Raw genomic sequence first — 24,496 nt, forward strand, 5'->3', positions numbered from 1 at the left:
AGACACACATCGATCGATGCATTTGTAACATTTCCTTCTATGTATTTGTCCACATGCCTATGTTTTCCTTAGCAATCTAATGATTATAAACATGTTTGTACCTTTCATACTTGGCACAGCACCTGGAACGAAGTAGAAGCTCAATTAATATTTGTGAAATTAAAGCATTCATGAATGAAGAGACATAGTCCAGAAAGGTTATAGACCTTGAGGTGTGTATTTCCAGCAACAGAGTGGGGTGGTGAGAGCAAAGGTGGTGGACCCACTCCAGGTGCACAAAGAAAGGCCTGTGAGGGAGAATATGTATTCAGGTCAGTGCTAATCCAGATAAATGATTGGCATCATGAGGGGACAGCAAAAAGTCCAGGGTGTCTCCAGAGGAGGAGAAGAGAGTTCCCAGGAGCCTGAGAGCAGGCAGTGGTCAGGGATTCATATAAGTGGCTGACACTAGCAAGGTGCATAACTTGACTTAGGAATGCACGTCCTGTTTCCAAGCACCTACCCTCACACCCTAGGTTAACTATAAAATTGTCCCAATGGCCCCTCAGCAGTGGGGAGGGCAGTTTCGATGCTTCCAGATTTTTCTGCCTGATCAAGATCCCCCCTGCGAGTAAGTTACCCTATAATAAACTGACCCATAGATTACGTGGAGCTATGGCCTCGTTTTTCGGTCTCAAGATGCCTTCTCAGTTCGGTGGGCACTTTTGTTCCCTCCATCCTCCAGCAGAAGGTCTGAGAGCAGGAAGCATCCTCCTGCCAACCCCAGCACCAGGCAGGAGCTTAACAAATTTTTTGAGAGAATAAACAGTCCTTGCCCTCCAGAGGCTTGCAATCTGGTTGGGGAACAAGGCTATTGTACATCATCTGTGAAATTAAGAGCTGTTAAGAGGCAGTCCTTCAGAGAACAACTCGGTAATGTGTCCCTAGTTCCTTCCTTGCAGCTAAACCCAAAATTTCCTACAAGGCTTTATGATACCTAAGTGATTTGGAGGAAAATGCTAATAATATCGTTATTCTTAAGAGTTTTCGGGTAACCTCTTTCCTGTTTCATTTCACGTGTTTCCTCATTACCATGGTCATGTTTGGTTTCTTAACTGTGTTTGTTACCAGCACTGGAAGAATGAAGCCCATTTTGCACAAATGCATAAATCTGGTTTCAGTTTAAAAAAACAAAAACAAAAACATTATTTTTAGGCCCCATTCCATCTCAATCTTTTCAATGTTCTGATACACCGGCCCAAGTATGCTAATACTTCGGAGACAGCCAAGTCAATGACCAATCTAACGGCAAAAATAGTTCTGCAGAGTTCAGACTCTCTAGGCCAAAGGTGATAACAGAGAAAACCAATCATGCACATTTTGTATATTGATCTCTAGAGTAGAAAGGCATGAGATCCTCATGCCATACCGGATTTGTTTCACTGTCTGCTATTTGGTCCTAAAAGATTCTTTCCACTTAAATTAACACAGCTGCCCTTAGAAAAACGCTCTATGAGAAAACCCTTCCCTCTCAAGATCAATTATAAGAAAAGCCCTGCAGTTCCCTACTAACACTGGCAGCAGGTCTCCGGCAATAATCTTCTTTGTTCTGGGATGTGTAGATTCAATGAAAGGTCCATATGTTATGGTATAGTAGCCAGACATCTGAAAAGGCAAGGTACACTCTAGTAAAAAGGGTATAACTTTGAGTCCTACTGTAGATGTCTTATAAAGAACCAGCTCAGGAGGGAAAGGAAAATTTCTTATGTGGCCATCCTTACATCTGCTTTTTTAAACATTTTATTTTGTTTTATTTTAATTTTGTTTCTGCATTCAGAACGTAAAAGATCTTAAAGTCTCAAAAACAAAGAAATGCTTTTTCTATAAGCCAAATCTTTTACAAACATTCGATTTCCTCAGAAAGAGAAGATAAGTTGGATCTTTATACTGAAGATTTCATCTGGCCAAATTCAAGAAAAACTTTAAACTGGGAGACACGCTTCAGGGAACCTGCCAGATCTGAAAATAAAACTAAAAGTTTTATGTATTTATTGTACTTACCAGAATGGCCAAAATGAAAGAAAAGATGGTGTTGCAGTGGAAAAAAAGCAACTGGAACCCTCAAACATTGTTTGGAGAGTCTGAATAGCACGAACAATTGCCAGTATCTTCAAAAGCTGAGCAAACATATGCCGTACGACCTAGCAAGCCACTCTTAGGCGTATACCCAGCAGAAACACATCGTATACTTATCAAAACACGTGTAGTAGAAAGTCCATGGCAGAGCTCTCCAGAAGATCCCCACACCAGAAAAAACACAAATGCCCAACAGAAGTAGAATGGATAAATAAATAGTGGTATATTCGTAATGGAATCCTATACAGCAAAGACAACACATAAACCACAACCTCACACAAGGACACGGATGAACCTCATAAACATAATGTTGAGTGAAAGAAGGCAAACAAAAGAGTTGTGTGTGTTTCCATTTATATAAAGTTCAAGGACAGGCAAAACTAATGTACAGTGTTACAAGTCAGGATAGAGGTTACCCTTGGGAGGGGGTGGTTACTAAGAGGGGGCGAGAGGTGGCCTTTGGGGTGGTAATAACCTTCTGTTTCTTAATCTGGATTTGGGGTACACAGGTGTGTTCTCTTTGGAAAAATTCATTGAGCTGTACATCTGTGACTAGTGTGTTTTTCTGTAAGTACTTGTACTTCAATGAAAAGTTTACTTTAAAAAGAAGTTTAATGATGAAAGAAACCTAAATGTCCATTGACAGAGGAGTGGATAAAGAAGATGTGATACATATATACAATGGAATATTATTCAGTCATGAAAAAGAACAAAATAATGTCATATGCAGCAACATGGATGGACCTAGAGATTGTCATACAGAGTGAAGTAAGTCAGACAGAGAAAGACAAATATCATATGATATCGCTTATATGTGGAATCTAAAAAAATAGTACAAATGAACTTATTTACAAAACAGAAATAGAGTCACAGATGTAGAAAACAAATTTACAGTTACCAGGGGGAGAAAGGGGAGGGAGGGATAAACTGAGAGGTCGGGATTGACATATATGCACTACAATATATAAAATAGATAACTAATAAGGACCTACTGAATAGCACAGGGAACTCTTCTCAATACTCTGTAATGACCTATGTGGGAAAAGAATCTGAAAAAAAAGTGGATACATGTATATGTATAACTGATTCACTTTGCTGTACAGCAGAAAGGAACACAACATTTTAAATCAACTATATTCTGATAAAAAATTTTTTTAAAAAAGTTTAATGTAATTATAGTCTGTATGTCCCGAGCTTTACTAGGCAGTTTGATATAATTATAGCCCAGAGTCATGTTTATAATAATCATCATCTAAATCTCGATCCTCCATGCCTACAACTGCTGACTAGCAGGAAGGCTTTTGTTTTTTCATTCTTCATTTCTCCAACTACTTCTAAGAATTCCCAGAAATGTGTAACTTTAGTGGAATCACCAGTTTTGGTGGTCTCTTCCTCTGAGATTTCCAGAAGGTAGACCACCACCTCACATGTAATCAGAGCCCCTGCTGACCCTCCCCTCTGTTGTCCACCGCCACTTGGATCATCTCTGACACCTGGTCTTGCCACCATTGTCCTCCTCTGGACATCTGAGTCTCTCCCAGTCTCCTGTGCTCTCTTCTCTCTTGGCCAGTATATCCACGTGTCCTGTTCTTCTGGGAGGACTACTACAGCTGTGCTCTGTGAGCCCTTAGAAATACAATTCTAGCATTTCTACCACAGCCCTACCCTGAGTCTCCAGTTGTTTTCCCAGGTGGCTCCCCGAGGGCTCCAGGCTGGTCTTCAACAAACCTCACTCAGCAACTACAGAAGTGAATTATTGACGAAGGGGGAGGGGGATGGCCAGCCTGTTGCACATGAGTGTCCTGTGACTCCAAGTGGAGGCTTTGGAAAGAACCATTAGGTCTTCCCTGTTGGGTGGCTTGGCTTACCAGCTGGAAGACTGCTTTGCCTAGATGACGTCAGCTCAGTTAGAACCCTTTTGCAGTGGGAGAGGTTTCAGTGAGACGGGCTGATGGTTTCTTACTTTAGATCAGTTCGTTCCTGTGTTGGCAACAGGGAAAACTCAGAGGGCGAGCAGAGTCTCCCACTATTTGCCCTGTTAAGCCTTAACCACTTTGTGCACACCCCAATATCCAGCCTGCTCGCTCTCTCTATTGGTTTACGTCAGGAAGGGTGACCTTGGCTAAGTCTTTAACCACTTCTTTTTCAACTTCCTTAGGAGAAAAATCATCCCACAATGCAGTTGTTGATCAAATGAGGTCTCATGAAGGGGACTTGTAAAAAGTAGACTGCTGGTGAGGTATATTCATCTTGGTTAATCCTTTTTGGAGAATGAAAAGGAGAATTCATCTGAATTCTGTAAGTGTCCATTAGGGGGTGCCCTTTCATTCCAAATTCCCCCAGCAGTTCTATTCTAAATTCAGCAGGCAGAATTCCACTGCTTTTTTCTTAGGCTTAAGTGGCAAGGAAAGGGAGGGTACTGCCTCATGCCCTCTCAGCCTAGAAATGGGACATGGTTCTCCTTTATTATTTTTTTTAAATTAATTTTTATTGGAGTATAGTTTCTTTACAATATTGTGTTAGTTTCTACTGTGCAGCAAAATGAATCAGTTATACATATACATATATCCCCTCTTTTTTGGATTTCCTTCCCTTTAGGTCACCAGCACTTTACATTCTTTTTTTTTCTTTTCACACCTTTTTTTTTTTGCACACACACACACACACACTGTATCCTTTATTATCATAACCAGGAAGACTCCGTTTTCTTTATGCCTTTAGTAAACCATAACCTAAGGAATCGATTGATTTTGAAGCCCATTTTTATGAGATAATATTATGGCCAGCCATAAGTATCAACTACATCAGGGTGTGGTAATGGGGTACAAGCCACTTTGCCGGGGGGAAGCAAAAGGAATTAGCAGAGGTGGGAATGGTTATTTAAAGCCTATTTTGTGCTAGGTGTTTTACAGATATAATTTCACTTAATCCTCGATTACAGGGGTTGGAAAACTATGACCCAGAGGTCATATTCGGCTGGATGGCTGTTTTGTAAGTAAAATGTGATTGGAACATGGCCACACTCATTTGTTTACAAGTTGTCTGTGTGCCTTCACTGTACGATAGCAGCAACGATATGGCCCAGCGGGTCTAAAATATTCACAATCTGGCTCATCACAGAAAAGGTTTGCTGACTCCTGCTTTATAACCAGGTGAGATGGGAATTACCGATGAATAAACAGCAACTCAGAAAAATTCAGTAACTAGCCAAATTCACACTGCTAGGAAATTACAGGGTTAGACTTCGACTCAAAGCAGACCTTCTGTCCAAAGCCCTTGTTCTCCCTGCTGTTGCTGCACAGCAGCCTCCCCAGGTGATCCAGTGCCTCCACAGGACTGGAGTTTCACACCATGGATCTTATTTATTATCATGATTTCAAACCACTTTGCATAGTTTCCAAGGATCTGCACAATCTAATTTCAGCTTGCCTTTCCTGCTCCGTCTCCTCCTCCTTCCCCAGTGAGCCTAGCTCAAGTGACCTGGTGCCTTCGCTGTTTCCAAACGTGCCTTTCGCTTCCTTGCTCCATGTCTCCATTTCATGATTCTACTACCTCCAAATAAATACCCTCCTTCACTCTTCAGATCCTGCCTCGTCCTCCAGGAATCCCTCCTTGACCGTCTACTCGGAAGTGATCTGTCCCTCTTCCAACATGAAGAGCAGTTCTCCTTCCTGTTGATATAGCACTTATGGTATTGCTGCCTTGGATACCATTTGATAGGCCTATCTTATCTCCTGAGAGTGAGAACTGTGTGTACCCCAGCCCCTGGTAGACAGTATCATCCACATAGGGACCATGTAATGGCAGGTCCATTGATCCATGAACATTTTTCCGTAGAGATAAACTCTGTTCACCCTTCCACACAACTCGGCATGTAACTAAAAGCGCCATATTGGCATCTGGATATGAGGTGTAAATGTGATAAAACGAAGAAAACTAGAGACAGGAAATAAGCAACTTACCCTTATTTTTTAATCTAGGACTACAGGACTAGATGTCCCTTCAGGTGCCTTTCCTACAACAACACGAGGAGTAGCAGCACGAGATCTGGAGTCAGACCTGGGTTTGAAATCTGACTCTGTTACTCACTGGCTCTGTGACCTTGGGCAAATTACTGAGCCTCTCTGAACTTCAGTGTCCTCAGAGTTACCGCAGAAAAAGCAGTAATGCCTAACTGGTTTGTTGTGACGAGTAAATGAGGAGATACACTTAAAGCTCCTAGCCCAGTCTCTGCACATATGAAACTCTTAATAATGACCAGCCATTATTTTTCCAAAACTCTGGCCCTAAATAGGCACCAGATCTCAGCATTTAGGACTGATTGGACCCTGTCCACCTTACTGCTATGCAGGAGCCATCTGTCCTGACCATGTGATCGAACAACAGTACAAAGTGGCTCGCTGCAATTTGAGGGGTCACCAAGAAAGGAGATGATGAATACCCTGCCCACAGCAACTAAATTTTAATAGAGACATGGGAAGCAGAAAAACAGACATGGCATCTCCTCTCTTTCTCTCCAAACACCGTTTATAGAAGGTATGTGTTTCCAAAATGGAGCCAGAGTTAGGAAAGAGTCATATGTGCTAGTCTGCTGATGTAATGCCTCAGGGTCTCTTGGGTAGGGAACTCTCTTTGGTAACAATAGGTTCCTTCATCTGCCACCTCCAAGAGAATCCAGTTACTTATTTTTGCTCTGTTGTTACCTTGGGGCTGCGGCTTAGCCCCACCCACCTATTCCTTTCTTCCCTACGTTCTCAGCTGTTTATCAGTTCCAGGATACACTTAAGTTTTCAGATGTAAAAATGGACTCAACTATAGGATGAGGAATTGGGTTGATGTGAACGGTGTACAGATAGAGAAGCTCCTGATATCAACCATGGGCACTGAGTCCAGTCTGAGTCACTGAAATCGGGCTTTACAGCTCCTGGCTCTTTCCCCTTCTACTTGGTCAGCCAACTTTCAATATGGTCCTTGAAAACACCTGGGGTTTTCTGGTGACCCTGAGGTTTTATCTCTGCTTCTGGTTAAAACTGCATTCTTTGTAACCATCGGAACTCTTAGAATAGTTATTCCCCTGGATTCTGTGCCTTTAAAACACTTCACATAGTATTTATCTCTAGAGACCCTAGCCTGGGACAAACTCTTGTTCTCATTTTCACATGGAGTAAACCCAGATATCACAACAGATGTAGCTAAGGGCATAATCCCAATTAACCACCTGGCCTGCATTCCTCTTCCCCTCCAAAAAGCAGTCTTGACATGATATAATAATAACTCTCCATAACTCTTCCATTTATTTTTAATGAGTTCACAGGTTGACTAGTTCCTTTTTCAGTTGACCTTTTGAAGCAGTTAAACTGGTTTCTTTATATCAACAGCTGAAGCAAATGACCATGAATAAAATCTCACGGGGAAAAAAAATGTGCATTATTTTCTCTTCGAAGTTAAATCACTTTAATTCTGGACAGACCATGTTCTAGGCAGGAGAATATGCTGGTATGATCCAAACACATAAGACACAACCATCCTGGGACATAATTTCCCTTTTCATGGGCCTGACTGGAGGTAAACATTTCATGGGCTGGCGTGGGTAATCTCTATAAATAGCTATCAGCGTTAATGATTAAAGCAACTATTACAGAGCCCGTTGGCAATGGATGAAGTGTTTCTGGAAGCAGCCAGAAAAACAAGCTCATACAGTACAGGAGAGGGAAACAAAGTTAGCAAAAGAAGAGAATGTAGTTGAAGCTCTGGACCAGAAAGCTTTCTGGCTGAGAGTAGTGGGGAATTAAGCCAGGAACTCAGTGCAGCTGGAGTACTGACTATAGGACCAAAAAAAGTCGACTTTGGGGATCAGGGCCAGGAAGAGGCTTAGTGAGTTTGTGGAGGAGGCCAGCCCTCAGGGCTCAGACACCCAGGGCCAGCCAACACTTAGCTCTACCCTGAGAAAACCTGAGCTCTGCATCTACTCTGGGGTGTTGCCCACATCTGGGAAGTTTCTGCTGCACTAGGGATGAGAGAATGCAGCTGCTGAGGAGTTCTCTTGATACCGACCAGGGTTCTTGGCCTTCCCCAATCAATAGAAATTGATTAGAGGCCAGACAAGGAATTCAGGCAAGGCTTTATTGGGGCCCCTGCTGCAGCAGCGGGGAGTGAAAACAAGGAACAGTTTCCCTTGCTTGGTCCTGAAGGGGGATAGGGGTACGTCCAGGGGTACAGCCAGTGGCGGGCTTAGGTGGTTTGCCCACCCCTTTGGTGGTGTTAGGTGCAGGGGGCATGCTTAGTACCATGCTTTTGCTCCCAGTTCTTCAGAAGTGGTAGTTGTTTTTTTCTTGGTCTTTTTGTATCTTGTTGTCCATAATTTACCCCAACGGCCAATGCATGTTTTTAGTTCCTTATTGTTTCTTTGTATTTTGTTTCTCAAGGAGATGTTTGTCCAGGTGCAAGCACTGCAGCAAAGGGTCCCAGGTCCCAGGTCCCAGCCTGTCTCATGCTGTTGTGGAGAAGAGAAAGAGGAGACTACACTCCCCCCGGGATTGTGAACCTACTCTGTGCACACTGCAGCAAGGGTACTCAGTGGGGGAGGCAGGGAGAGGATAAATACGAAGCGAGATTCCTCCGCCAAGAAGCTTTGAGTTTAGCTGGGGAGACAGACCAATGATTTGTACAAAACATCTCACGAACCAGTAATAGTAATAGAAAATAGTATAAAATAAAACACAAGTGTTTTGTGGCACAGTCTATCAGAACTCCAGGCATTCACGGGGTGGGAAATATGATAGTGGAAGGAGCAAAGAATTTAGAGTTAAAAAAATATCTGCAGTATACAAGAATGGAGCCTCAGCCAATGAGCAGAGGCCTCAAGGGGCAGATCCAGATTCTGGATAATGTGGTGTCCCTTTAAATTAATATTATTTAATAGAGAGGGGTGACAAAGATGATGACTATTTCCATTAATGAAAATCAAATCTCTCTTTATGCTCTAATAAGGGATTTGTTATTTGCACCAAGTATAGCAGAATATTTTACTTATTTTTCTTTTGTTTCACAGTTTTTCCAGCATTCATAACTGGAAAGCATTAGTCACTCACACTCACCATGAGCAAAGAGAACTTACTTGGATGTAGTTACACAGTCTCGTTCAAGATATGGGTATGGTTCTAAAAAAAATATTTTTCTTAAGTCACTGGTAGAGTCTCAAGAACACTCATGGTATGTGAAGAATGACTTTTATTTTTAATCTAAATATTAATTATTTAATTCCATAATAGCAAGAATGTATTCACGCCATCACTTGTATAACCTATAGTGTGAATATAGATATAGCTTCTTTTCCATTACTTATTTATTGGCTTCTTACCAATTAAACATTTACCAAATATCTACAGTTTTTTCTCCTCTCTTCACTTTTCCTTTCCAACCAGATGACTTCATGGGAGGTATATTAAAGGAATTTAAATGTATATATTTTAAAAAAATCTCTGTTTCCCTGCACAATGTCACACACTGTTTGGTTTAGGAATTCAGCTGTCAGTTTCAGGTCCTCTTGGAATTGGGGCAGGACTCTGATTACACCAAGAAATATGCATGTGTAGATCACAGAAAATCTCAGCAAAGATAAATCTGCAGTCCTGGGAGTGTTTTTACATTTCTATCCAGGGAAACTTCCTTCTTCAGTGGGAATAGATCCAGTTTACATTTCATCACTTGTGTTGGGAGTGTTGGTAGAAACCTGAGTTAAATGGCACCGAATCTCGGGTTTATTCCCAGGATGTTTGAGTGCCTCTGTGGTTTGAGGCCTGGGGCAGCTGATCCTGCCCTTCTGGCTCTTACTTTGTAACCGTGCTCATGTCACTGGAACTCTAAAACTTATTTTCCTCATCTCCGTGGGGGTGTTAATGTCTATAGAATCTACTTCCTAGGGTCCCTTGAAGCTCAACTGAGATAATAAATGTGAAAACATTTCTGTAAACTGGACAATGCTGGCCATAGGTAGGCTGTTACCTTGTGAGTGGGGGAGAAGGTTACATTGGTATAGAAGGGCTCCAATGGGAATCCTGACTTACAACACCCCTCAACTTGTTGGCAAACACTTCTCTTGAACGCATGGCTCAGAATATATAAGGGAGTGAGGTGTCACTGGAAAGAGTAATGGCTTAGAAGTATGACCCTAGGTCAAGTCACCAGCACCCCCCTACACTGAGGTATATGAATTTGGGTAAATCACTTAATCTTCCTTGTTTCTTCATCTGTGAACTTAGATGTTTGGACAAAAATCCTTACATGTTCTATAAGTACGAAAACCATGCTTTCAGACTTTCTAAGATACTTAGGATTTGCTGCAATATGCCTAGTGCAAGCTCAAGGACCTGTTATCTTCCCTTAAGTGTCCTCTGGTGTCATACACCAGGCCTGACATATAGTAGGTGCTCAACAAATAAATGTTGAAGATAAGAATGACCGTTCAATCATAGTAAATCTGTAGTAACTGATTTGTGGGGTAATTTTATACCTAGTTTTAATGCAATTTTATTCCTTTCAACAAAGATGAATGTTTAAATACATACCTCCATGTAATTAATAAGGTAATTAGTAAGAAATACTTTTCTAAAACTTATTACCTACATGAAGCCATAAATCCAAAAAATGATTCTGATTTTGCTTTGATGAAAAAAGGTCATCATGTCTTAAAAGGGATATAATATTTAAGCTCAGGATTTTCTGGAACTTAGTTCCATTGCCTTGTCTATGAGATTTCTTCTAGCCCTAAAATTTGAAGTAACACCAACTTTACTTCTATTCTTCCCCAACCTCACGCCCACCCCCTCATCCTGGCCTCATTTTAATCTTCCAGGATGCTCTGCAGTAAATGCCAAGTCTTTTCTAGGCTCAGAATCTTTGCACATAAGATTCCTTTAACCCTCCCTTCCTCTGTCATCTAGCTAACTCCTACTCCTTCTTCCAGGCTCAGCTTGAAACTTTCCCAGAAAATATTTCCTGACCCCTAAGACTGGGTTAGTAGCACCTGGGATGCTACTCTGACGCAGCTTGTCTGCATCATGTTATTTGTCACATTAGATTGTCATCAGGCCATTAAGGTGAAAGGGATGAGAGCACAGACACTGGAGCTTTACTGCTGCAGTTCCGAGCCCACTAGCAGGGTGAATTGGGCAAGGGGGCCTCTTACAGCCTGCCTCATAGGGTTGTTGAGCGTATTAAATGATTGAAGGATTCGTATATGGAAACATATAGAACGAGCCTTGGTACACAGTATCATATAATGTTTGCTGATTCTGGTGTTAAATGTTATTATCTGTTTGGTCAAATTGAGCCCACAAGCTCCTTGAGAGTAGGAAGCATGTTTTATTCACTGTTGTACCCTAGCGCTGTAAATATTCTGTAAATATTTGTTGAATAAATGGATTTATCTTTTCTGCTTCACTGGAACCATACTGGGGGACTTTCTTACTTGATAAACCTAGTGATGAAGCCACAACGCTTCAAAGAAAAGAGATGACAAGTGGCTGGAGGGTACCAGTTGTCGAGTCTGCTCAATGCTAAAGCAATCTTATTCGGAATAGGATAAAGTTTTAGTAACACCATTTAAAAAGCTGTGACTAGTGGTAAATTACAGGAAAACTAGCATGCCAACGGAAGTGATAATTGATGCTGTTCAGTGTAGACACAGTAAAAGAAAACAAAGCAGTTTCACTCCACACCCTCCTTCAACCTATAAGGACTGAGCCATTTTCTTTTCAGTCTGTCTCAGTACCCCAGTGCTGCGTCCACAATCCACATTCCTTACTTAGCATGGCTCACAATGTCATTCAAGTCCTGGGCTCATGCCTAAAAATACGATAGCCTCAATCATTATCATTCTGCATGAGCATCCTGTCCCACTCCCTACTCTACAGCATCTCCCTCACCTGATGCCCAGCTCCTTGCTCAGAAAACCTACTTCTATTCTTTAAGACTCAGCTCTGGTGTCACCACTGGGAAGGCAACCTCTGATGATCCCAATTTCTCCTGTGCCTCGATTGCTTGCTATGTGAGCTTAGTCACAGAGTCATCTCCTCATGTGGTATTATTCTTCCACCAGATTGCGATCAGGACATGCAACTTTCATTTCAGCATCCCTGGCACCGAACAGTGTGCATGGAAGGGAGCAGACATACATTAACACAATAAGCGTCCAACTACTGAATGAATGGTTGGATGGATGAAGGGATGGATGGATGGAACTTCACCCCTCTCTTCTTCACACTTTCACTGTGAATGTTCTTATTCTTTCTTCTTGCCTCATGAGGCTTTAAATTCAGCCTCTGAGGACTACTTCTTAACAACCTTGGGTAAATGTGGCCTCTCAGAACCTCATTTTCCTTATTTTTGAAACAGAGATGATTAGTGAATACTAAACAAATAGATGGTTCCTGGTTTATAATAAGTTCCATGTAGATAATATCATCTGCAAATGACAGTTATGTTTCTTCATTTTTAATGTTTATACCTTTGATTTTCTTCTCTTATTGGATTGGCATAGACTTCTAGTACCAAGTGGAAGAGTAGCAGGACGCTGGGCATCCTCATCTTGCTTCTAACCTTAGAGAGAGGGCATCTAAAATTTCTCCATTAAGTCAGATACAGACTTATTTTAAAAGATTAGTGAACCAAGTATCTTTCTAATCTTTGGAGTACAGAGGTGAGTGAAATCTATACCTTGACATGTATACCCATTTTTGCTATGGCTCACAATTTATTTTTCTTCTCTCCCCATCCTTCAGGGATAAAGAGTTCCAGGCTATATGTAGCTCAGAAAAACAAAACAAAACAAAACCAAAAAAAAAAAAACCACAGTCTTTTGCTCATGTTCAGGGGAACATGTGTAGGAGGCCGACTATTTCAGAGCCAGCCCTCAGCCCAGGTAATCCTGGTGAAAGTGTCCTCTTCCCTCCACTGCCTTTGATCAGATGGGAAATAGTCTCACTTCCCCTCCCCCAAATTCTCCTCTAGGGAATAAGATATTCAATATCTGAACACATTCGATTTTAATGAAACATTCATTTTTACACATTATACTTTAATAGAAAATTTACTTTAAAAAAGTATATTCAATGGACTTGGAAGGCATTATGCTAAGTGAAATAAGTCAGAGAGAGAGAGACAAATGCTGTACGATGTCACTTACATGTGGGATCCAAAAAGCACAGCAAACTAGTGTATATAACAAAAAAGAAACAGACTCACAGATATAGAGAACAAACTAGTGGTTACCAGCGGGGAGAGGGAAAGGGGGAGGGGCAGGGAATTAAGAGGTACAAACTATTAGGTATAAAATAAGCTATAAGGATATATTATACAGAGGAGAATACAGCCAATATTTTACAATAACTATAAATAGAGTGTAACGTTTAAAAATTGCAAATCACTATATTGTACACCTGTAACTTATGTAATATTGAACAGAAACTATATTTCAATTTTAAAAAGTGTATCCAAGAGAGCTTGCCCACAAGTGAACCCTGATGCTCCTCTCAGCTGCTTAAAAAATATTTCTTTATTAAATGTACTCAACATATATCTTTTCTGCTATAAAAGCTGAGCGCTGTGCTGGATTCTTTGGACAAAACTATGAATAAGACAGTCATAGAACTTACTCTCATGGAGCTTGCATGCTAATCACAGGAGAGAAATGAAGCAGGGAAAACAGAATAAAGTGTTTCAAATATGAAGAAAATGAAAGACACAGAGAAAAGGGGGAGACTATTTTAGAGAGAGTGGCCAGAGAAAGTCTGTATAAGGAAGTGACATTTAGGGTTAGGATGGGAAGGAGCTCCCCTCAGAAAATTGGGACTGGAGTTGGAGGGCTGACTCCAGGCAGAAAAGGAGAAAAGGCCCTGATGTGGGAATTCAAGTTTTGGGACTTAAGAGGAAGCAGCTACATGCCACTAGGAAACGAAACAAAACAAAACAAAAGACCAAAAAACTATATGTTACCTACTAACAAGCGAATCAGGCTAAACAATAACTGTAAGGGTTGAAAATCTTTTTTTTTAAGCAAAAGAGCCAGTACCAGGAGGAAAACACGGCTGAGCTCTCCAAACAGTCAGGCACTGACTGATGGATGCGTCCGTGTCATTTCAACCCTAGAAGGTGGTCAGTTCGCCACACCAGCCTGGATGATGGGATTAGAAAGCTGGCGCTGGCTGGCAACAACAGGGGGTCTACTGAGAAGAACACTTCATTGAGAGCTGTGGTTCAGGTGAGTCTATCCCTGTCCTATTTTCCCCTCCCTCTTTCCTGAGAATTTTCACCATGAGAAACACCGAAAAACGTTCAGAATCTCCGAGTTTAGTCAGAATTATTTCTCTTGAAATAGGCAGAAATCCTATTCAATTAGATAAGTGAACAAATCACATTATGATGGCGGGATGGATGTAGTTGTTCATGTAACTGAAAAGAACAGGGATAGATTAGGAATGGTTGAACTGAAGACCTCAAATAAACTCTTTCTCTGTTTCTCCCTCTCTCTGCTCTTCTTTTCTGTTTTGCCTCGATGTTCAGGTTACGCCTTCCAGCATCTTCAGTTTGTGTTGCCTTTTCAATTAGCAATTCCAACAGAGAAAGCGGCTTCTTTAACCTTAGCTTCCGGGTCACATGCCCATGCCTGACCCCCACCCCCCACCCCCCGCACAACTACCTGCCCCATCACTGGTCTGTGGGACGTGGGAGGTGCTGACTGACAGGCCTGGGTTACAGACCTAGCCCTGGAAGTGGAGGATGAAGAGGTAGAGATCAATTTAACTATCTCCACTTTACTTCTCAAGAAAGATTCTTATTGGCTATTTTCCTATGTGACCACAACAGCGATGGGAATCCGGGAGAGTTCCCAATTTGGGGACTACACTGCTTTAGGCTTCCACTTGCTAGTGTAGTTCAATGGTGTGGAGTCCTTCTGCACTCTAGACACTGGCCTGGGGGGGTTCTGTCTTCTAAGGAAAGACCTTAGGTCTGATTCACTTTCCAGTCTTCAGCTTAATGACTGCCACTCTGACCTCTGCCTAGGGGCAATCTGAAGCAATTTACTGGGGGTGAAGAAGACTGACAGATTATGGCCTCTAGATGCAGGGCTGTGTCCTAGCAGATGGCTCTTTTAATCAGGGTGACCTGCTCTTGAGTGTCACTCCAGTGTAATTATTAATAGCACCCCTACTCACACTCAAAATTGTCCCATTTTGGATGATAAATTATATGGTCACCGTCCTTAAAATGGGATTAATTCTTCCCTTCCTCAGACAGGAATGGCACAGTAGGAGGAGTCCGATGTAGACCCTGGAAACAGTCTTTCCATTATCAGTTTTTTTTTACCTTCATGTCTTTGCTGTCACTCTGGAAGGAGCAGAGCATTTCATTTTTCCAACCTGGCATGGCTCAATATATCTGATTCTTGACCATTTGAGTTTGCCAGCTAGAGGCAGAAAGAGCATCTTTTAGCCAGGCTGTAATTTCTTCCTCACTGCTTCTACACAGGCCCAGTTTGAACATCGCCATGTCTCTTTCTTTAGAACATTTATAAAAACTACAAGTAGCCCAAACCTTCAAAAATCCTGACGTGTGTCAATCAAGACGTCTAAAACTCCAGCCTTGAAATGCTGGGGTCTGAGACCTTTCACTCCGTTTTTTTGGTTACCATATCACAAGTATTTCCAATTTTCTAGCCTGGTGCAGAGGGACCCTTTCTACTCTCACCCTTCCTCAACTTAGCCAGTTACACACTTAAGGATCTGTACTACTATACCTCATGACCAGCTGTATAGAACTCTCTTGGCTGCAAGAGATAGAACTTAACTCAAAGTAACTTAAGCCCGAAGAGAAGGTTTTGTCTCATGCAGCTAAAAAGTCTGGGGGTATCTTGGCTTCAGGCATGATCAACAATAGGGTAAGGATTTGCTTGTGATTATATTCTCTCCCTCTCTCTCTCTCTCTCTCTCTCTCTCTCTCTCTCACACACACACACACACACACACACACACACCCTCTTTTCTCAGCTCTGCTTCTTCTATTAGCTTATCCCTTGTACAGCAATGGAATAGACTAATTGGCAGGTGTTGATCTTATACCCACCATGATCTGCCACTCTGTAAACCACGAAGACTAAGGACTGAGAAGGGGGTTATTTTCCCAAAGCTGCTGTTATCAGAAAAGGGGGAGATGGATGCTCGTGAGGGTATGAAAAACAATAGATGTCCACCTTATACTTGAAAGCTTGAAAGGTGTAGGCGCAATTCCCCTTTTGAAAGGTGAGGCTGAGAACAGTTATGTAGCCTACCTCAAAGTAAAGATTTAAAAATAAAAGGTAAAGGTAAAATATTTGCTTACTTTAATAATAAAACCCAAACCCATAGTCTTAAAAGTTTAGACTTTTCTGAAGTTGCTGTGTGCTTTTGAACCTGTCGTCAAATTGGAAAACTTGACATCCATCCTCTAACAGCTGGGGAGCCCTTCTTTCCCTCCTTTTATCTGCTTGCCTGTTACCTTCCCCTGAGGACAAGGAGGTTGGGAGAGGGCCCAAGACGAGGGAGAAAGGAATGTCATTTCTGTCTGGTCTCACACTCTGCATATCTTTACTGGGAATGTGCAGTTTATTAATTTCAACTTCAACATCTTCAGCAATGATCCGTAACAGGCATTAGTTAATTCAACAAGCATTTGTTGAATGCCTAATCCCTTATCCTTCCTCTCTTCTCTGTCTTCACCCTCTGCCTGTCTCCTAGACCTTTCCCATCAGCATTTAAACATCCACAAGGAGCTCTCATCTTAAAAACCAAATAAACCCCCCACAAACAGAAAATCCTCCTTAGACCCTCTTTCCTGCCCAGCTACCTCCACCCGCTTCCCAACCAAATTTCACACACTAAGTGTCCCTACATACGACCTGCATTTTTTCATCTCCTGTTCCCTCCTCTGGCCACTCCTGTCCTACTCCTGCTCTCACTGGAACAAAAGAGTTTATGGAAAGAGCACCACTTTCTGGGAACACAGACATCTTTGTTAAATACCATGTGGTAATTGTCTGTGTGATGTTAACTGGTGTATGAGCTTCTTGAGGGTAAGACGTAGCTTGTAGTTAAGTTATTGATGGTTACTCTGCAGATATCTTACTGTTAAATATTCTTTGTCTACTCCAGGCATAGTGAATAGTTAGTGTTAAATAAATTTGTTAAAGTAACGAATTAACTTAGGTTGACAAAATAAAATGAGGGGCAGGTTTGGTATGCGATGGAGATAGTGAGGTTTTAGGTATCATAAGCTGAAATTAGAAATGTAGGAGGAGAGTGTACCATATTAGAAGCAAGGCAGAAAGTAGCTTCAACCAAGGCCTGGTAGACCGTGTTAGATGCTACAGGCAAGTGCATAATTTTTTTTTTCAAGCTGAACACTAGAAAAGGTTGCTAGATTTGCCAAACCACCATTATCAATTATCCTTTTTTGGGGGGGGGGGCACGCTTTCACTGGAATGTTACCAGACTGCAAACCATTAAGGAGCAGTAATTTGTAGGGTCTGGAAAATTCAAGGAGTACAGCTCCATTCATTTAGGTGGACGGTCAACACAGTGACATGTGCAACAGGAATTTTGGGGAGGAAGGTGATCATGTTTGTGTGCTACTCATCAGTTCTACACCTTAAATTAATCCAGCCCATTCCATGCCTGTGGTTAAGGACCTCCAAAGAAAGAGAACTACAGCAGAAAAGCAAAGTGGATCCACTTTTCTTAAATGTAAACCTAAATCCCTCATCCAGAAGTTCCAATTCATGCGCCTTTGAAATGTGAGAGGCCAAGTGGATATGACGGGTAATTATGACCTACTACCTTGTGAGTTTTCAAACACATTTTAGAGGACCCTAGAAATCCTCCTTAGGTCCCATCTCCATTCACTACACTCTGATCGCTCTCCTTGGGAGAGAACACAGCTTTTAGTCATGTAGTCTCTAAGTGGCCCTTCCTTGATTTTCCCACGAGCGTCCTGGGAATTAGACAGGAATTTGTGGAGGATGTTACAGACCCTTGATAGTCTGGAAGCGGAGTTCCTCTCTGGTAGCCAACGTCCTCCTTCCCTAACCCCCTCACCCCACGCGCTCGCTATATAGCGGCCACCACTTCTGTTTTGTAGGACCCAGGAAACTGAATCCTAAAGGTGAAAGGAAAAGATAAGCAGAAAGTCCAGGAAGTTCTTCATTCAGCAGCACAAGGGTTTTTACGTGTCTCCTAGTTAATTCATGTAATTTGTTTTCTACCTCTTAGTTTAATTACTTTTCTTGAAAAGATGCCTGGGACAAGGCCAACAACGGAGGAAGGAATGTCATCGGGTCAGGATCTGGGAACAATCAGCTCTTATGGTTTTAAGGATGAAGCGCCAAGGTCTTAAGGAACCTGAATTCCTGGTGAGCAGTCAAGTTCTTTAATCCGCCCCCAGCAGGATTCCGGTGGCTTAAAACAGAAAAGGAAAAAGAAAATCTATTTTAAAAATCCCAGATGACCTAAAGCGAACCCATCCCCACCTTCCTCATTTCTAAAGAAAAGGCCTCTCCCCCCGCAGTCCCCCCGCACACTGCGACAGCTCAGCGACAGGACCCCAGTTACGAACTCCCGCGCAGGGACCCGCGCCCTCCAGGGCCGCTGGCTCGGCGTGCGCCGCGGGGCGGGGCCCAGGGTCGGATCCACGCACCGCCCCCTTCCCGGGAGCGCTTAGGGAAGGAGGCAGCGCCTCTGCTCCGGGCCCGGGGTCCTAGTCTGGCCGGAGCTGCCTCCCAGGCGCCCGCTGCTGTGGTGGCAGGAAGTCCCCGGGAACTACAAATTGGGGCATGCTGGGAACATTCCCCTGCTCCTCCCAGGAAATGTCCTTTGTCCAGCCCTACAGGAAGCCCCAGCGAGGAGCCAGCCGGGCGACCAGCCAGTCCGCCAGCCAGCCCGCGGCCGCTGCAGCCGCCGCCGCCGCCGCAGCACAAGAGCAGACGCGCCGCGGCGCGGGGCTCGGGCCGGGGCGCGCGGTGCCCTCGCTCCTTGCCGCGCCCGCCGCCGCGCAGGTAGGAGCGTGGCTGCGGCTGGGCTCCCACGCCGCCAGAGGATGGGGCTGATCTGGACCCGACCCGACCGCTGCGGGGATGGGGTGTGCGCCCGAGAGCGGGTGGCGGAACGGCTGGGCGAACTTGTACCGCTGTCCGCGCCCCGGAGGCGCAGGGGCTCCGGGGCCCCGGGCGCAGGGTGGGTGTTCTTGGCGGCCCCCAAGCCCGGACAGAGCTCCCTTCGGGGTCTGTGGCGAGGGGCGGGGAGGAGGAGGCTGAGACGCGAGGGAGGAGGCAGCGCTTGGAGAGGTAGTCAGACCGTCCCGCCGACCACCGAAGGGGGCATCCGAGACCCTCGGAAAAACGAAGCCCAGGGAGGAGCTTGGGAGGCAAGGAGAAGGTGAAGGGCTTTGTGTGCAGCTGCGGACGGGGACCGACTGCGCTCCCCTCGCCTTGTCTCTCCGCGCCCCCAGCCCCACTCGGGGCTTTTGGGGGTGGGGGTGGGAGACTCCGAGGGGGGCCGGCGGGTCATCTTGGGTCCTTGTGAAGTGTGTTCTCCCTTTTTCTCTCCGCTCCATTCTATCCTGACTCAGAGCAGAGGCTTGGGCAGCCATCAGACTGGACAAATGGCACAATAAGGATGAGTGGGTAGATGGGCAGCAGCTCGTCGTCCTAGGGGTGGTCGCCGTTCAGCTCTGATAGGCTTCCCAACGCCAAATGTCCATGTCTGCCGGTGGAGCAAAGCCGATACCTTCACCCAGGGAGAACACCGAAGCTGAGGGCTGTGAGTGAAGGCACGGGGTGAAGTGCGCGTTGGGAGGAGAGGGCGAGTAAGAGGTTGAGGGCGGGAGCCAGCGGCAACAGGGGCGCGCTGTGTACCTTATGGCCACGCTTCGAGAATTGGATGACCACTTCCTCTGGGACTTTCCACGATTTTCCTTTTTCCTAACCGCCTCCACCCCCATCCCAAATAATGAATCACCCACCCATTGCTACGTGAGCATTAGACTGGATTCAATCTGGTGATGTTTCATCCTTGCTCTGATAGCTGGCCTATTTGTCTTTTACCTGTAAGGTGACATGAATACTCTGCATCCCCTAGGGCGTTATCCTCCTCCCATGGGACTAAGGGTGTGGTAAAGGCAGTTGGAAATGGCTAGCAAGTTAATAGTCTTTGAGGAGCTGTGATGGATGAATGGGCAACTTTGAACACAGTCCAAGTGTCCAAGTGTCACTCCTGTGTAACTGAACTCCCCCGCCTAAGAAGCCTCTGTTTCTCCTTTCTCCCCTCCCCTGTTTATTTTACTGCTCTACTCAAGTGTTTGCCTTCTTCTCTTAACAAGCCAACATAGGGATATTATTTAAAGTGGAATACACTTTAAGAGCCAAATGAACCTTGAAAAATGCCATTTGGGTGGTGAGGCAGGAGTACCCGAGGCTCATGATAATGTGGTAGGCACAGAGCCCTGCATCCTATATAGGGGGATGCAGAACCTTTTCCACTGGCTTCTCTAGAAGAGATGAAGCATCTTGTGTGAGATAAGAACAGAGTGGGGAAAAACCCAGTTGTTGAGGTTGAGGGCATGAGAGTGGCGAAGTGAAGAGAAAAGGCTCTGTGGATTCGGAAGATGGTTTCTAGTTGGAACATGTTGGCTGTGTGTGCGTGTGTGTGTGTGTGTGTGTTGGGGGTGGAGGTGGAGGTTGTCGTTGGGGGAACTTTGATGTTAGAAGTTTAACTGGGCCCCGAAGAGAATATGGTGGCACTATAGTGAACAAAGGTCATAAATGGGAAGTCTGGCTACCTTTTACTTTACAGAAAGGAAAACATAGATGGTCTTCAAAAACGACTGGGCTTAAGGGAGTGAATGGAAAGAAATCAGACTGAGAAGAACTGGTGATGTAGCTGAATTGGCCTGGGAAGGGTGACCTCGACTGAAGGTTGGGTGATTAAGGCTGATGGGGTTGCATCGCATTTCCTCTCCCTCTCCCCCAAAGCCCTTTGGATTTCCTCAGAATCTACATATTTGCCCAATTTCTAGTGTCTAGTAAAGGCAAGGAGAAAGGGTAAAAGCTGGTTAAAGGTGATAAATTAGGACAAGAAAGACCTTGCCTGCTCATGTAGAGTGAAAAAAAAAAAAGCCGCAATGTCATTAAGAGGTCTGGAGTGTGAACCTATGTTAATGCCATTTGGGCTTTTCCTTTGATCTAAGTTCCTACTTCTTTTTTCTTTTCCTTCATTTTTTTCCCCTCTCCTAACAGGTTTCTTAGTACATACTAAGTAGTGTTAATGTAATCAGAAAGGTAACTCCTAAGTTTAGCATTCAAAACCCTTAACAATTCAGTGTTTACTTAACCTCTATTCTCCGCTGGACCTGGGCCACCTCATGTCACCTACCCATTCTTGCAGCAAATAGCTCCCCAGACATTCTTCCACCTGTGTGTCTCCATCAAGTTGAACTCCATGCCTGCACTGCCCTGATTATTTTCTCCAAATCCTAGCCCAGCTGGTGCACAAGTCTTGTAGAAGTCTTCCTAGACCTCCCAGTCAGGATCAATCTCATCTCCATGGTACTTTGCATCCTTTGGATGACACCCATCTCTGGTCTTCCTTGTGATAGTTAGATGATTTCTTTCTCCCCTTCAAAATGTAAATGCCTTGAAGGCAATGGCTCTCTCTACCCTGTCCTTTGTGCCTCTCTGTGCACAAAGGATGTTATTTGAAAAACATGAATAAATGAAGGAATGAGTAAAAGAATTAAAAGAATGCATATATCTTAATTGATGTCTTTCTTTTTCTGTAAAAAAGAGGATGGGGGCTTTCCTGGTGGCGCAGTGGTTGAGAGTCTGCCTGCCGATGCAGGGGATATGGGTTCGTGCCCCGGTCCGGGAGGATCCCACATGCCGCGGAGCAGCTGGGCCCGTGAGCCATGGCCGCTGAGCCTGCGCGTCCGGAGCCTGTGCTCCGCAGCGGGAGAGGCCACAACAGTGAGAGGCCCGCGTACCGCAAAAAAAAAAGCAAGATGAAGCCTTTCCCATAGACCTGTAAGAATTCATTGCAATTGTGGCTCTAAAGCCCCAATCTTAGAGTTTTTCCTTTTGCTCCTTCATTAGGAGACGCTAAATGGATCTATCACAGTGTCTAGTACAAAGACACTCATTAAAAATTTGTTGAAGAAGTTCTTTGCCAGCCTAAATTTTCAAACTCTATAGACAGGGTATGGAATGGATTCATCTCAAGGGGATAACCGATGACTTTTGTCATGTTCCTGGACTGAAGAAGCTAATGGTTTCTTCTCAGTTGTGAAGGTTCAATGTGCTTTCTAGAAAGTAGCACTACAAGGGTCATCTGCTACTTGCAACTAAGCCACTGACTCCCATTATGTCGATTTGACTTTATAGCCCAAGCAGTCTACTAGGATTAAACATGTGGCACATAGAAGTGCAAGACAGATCAGACTTTCATCAAACATTCCTTAAAGACATTGCAGTTTTGTAGTTGCTCATTTATCTCTAACTGGAAAGTTTTTTATGCTTCTTTTTTACGTGATGACAAGAGTTACTATTATTGAACATCTATGTGTCAACTGTTGAACTAGGGAATTTCTATGCCTTGCCTTAATCTGATGATTTACATATTATTATCCCTATTCTAAAAGGGAGGAAACTGCGGCTCAGAGAGGAGTTAAGAATCTAGCTTGGAGTCCCAGATTCTGGAGATAGACTGGAATTTAGGTCTGTCAACTCTCGAGCCTGTCCAGAACGGTGTGTCTTTGTTCTCCCTGGGAGAAAACTGCTGGATCTATTCCTTCTTCCTCTGAAGTCCTTCACTTTCCAAATTTCCTTCCAGGAAAATTGTTGGGTTTCTGAATGCATCCTAATGGATCTCATGTGAGAGGCCCTGTTTTTTCATAAATTCATTATTTTTGTGCCCTCATAATCCCATATGGGCATCATTTGGAAAGACCAGGTTTAGAATCCATAATAAAACCTTTGGGCACAGAAGTGTTTACCTGGAATTCTTTTCCCTTTTCTCCCAGCCTATCTGAATTCTTTCTGTTCTCCCCCCAGGCCAAGTCTCACCCCTTCCGTAGACTTTCTTGACCACTCCAGGCCACATTTAGCCTTTCCTCTAACCTTTTGCATTGTCTGAAATACCTGAGGCTCAGTGTCTTCTTGATGATTGTAAACTTGAATGAGCCTCCACCGTGTGCTGGAATATTTGCATATTCTCTACACATGGCATGGACTTTAGGTCCAGAGCACAACCTGGCATATGGTGGGCTTTCAGGAACCGTGAGTTGATGATGAATTGGTAATGACTCAAAATGCAAAAATGTAGGCATGAAACATTGCTTGCGTGTTGCCAGTTTGTAGGAGAGGGATCAGAGGATCATTTTCTTAGTTAATTTTCATCCTTTTCGCATGACTGCCCAAAAATGTAAGCACCCTCTGGAAATACGTGAGAGCAGATCTGTGTATTGCTGAGTTGTAGGAACTTGATCAGTGCTAAATGATGATGGTGTTTTATTGATGTTGGGTAGCATGGGTGGGGCTATTGCTTCAGTACCTTCCCCATTGCTGTCATGCACACCTTCTACCATATCTCCTAGGAAAGACCTCTTTGCTGCACATCAGAGAAAACTGGAGGGGTTTCCCTGCTTCTGCAGATATGGAAAAAAAGAAAAAAAAAGGCTGGGATGAGGAAGGAAGATAGTTCCTTCTGTTTTTACCTCTGAGAAGAGTAGCATGATTTGTATGGGGTATGGAATTGGGTTTATTGCATCATGTATTAATGCGGGTGCTAAAAAGATCAGCCTCTCCTTTTTGGGTGAAGAGGCTTTTACTTGTCACAAGATTGAACCCATTTCCTGAGGCGAAGCCCTCTCTTTCCCTGACCTCAAGGCCCCACAGTGCTTTGGAAGCCTCGGTATAAACATAGTGTGCAGGGGTTGTTATAAGCACATTAGTCATTTTCAATGATAGGACAGTTCTTGGGGGTCCCTGCACTTGTTCAGCAAGTCATGCATGGTGCATCCAGAGGCTAGCAACAGTGTTGCAGCCAGTGTGAGGAGGGCCACCTGCAACTCTCTAGTTTCCCCTTCCTGCAGAGGGTCAAGTCTGGGTCATCTGCACACAGCTCTGATTTGCTAAAATGTGTGTAGTTAAGGGGGAAAGGGCCTGCATTCATTCAGAGAGGCATTTTACATATATTTTCTTCTGAGAACTTTGTCAAGATCTTACCCAAACTTACAAAACAGGAACAATTCTTTCTGGGTTTTATTAACAAGAAACATATCACTTTGGTCTCAGTGTCCTGCA

At 43.8% G+C, this 24,496-nt stretch overlaps 1 protein-coding gene across 1 annotated transcript in view; it reads left to right on the plus strand.

Moving 5' to 3' along the window:
* The first annotated feature begins 18,759 nt into the window (after positions 1-18,759).
* Positions 18,760-24,496, plus strand: part of ZNF697 (zinc finger protein 697) — a 30,094-nt gene continuing 24,357 nt past the window's right edge. The window contains exon 1 of the mRNA XM_033436692.2: positions 18,760-19,198. The gene's annotated coding sequence lies outside the window, so the exon portion shown is untranslated. The remainder of the gene's footprint in view (positions 19,199-24,496) is intronic.

Source organism: Orcinus orca, chromosome 1 (assembly GCF_937001465.1).
Source record: "Orcinus orca chromosome 1, mOrcOrc1.1, whole genome shotgun sequence".
In the NCBI taxonomy this organism is placed as follows: domain Eukaryota; kingdom Metazoa; phylum Chordata; class Mammalia; order Artiodactyla; family Delphinidae; genus Orcinus; species Orcinus orca.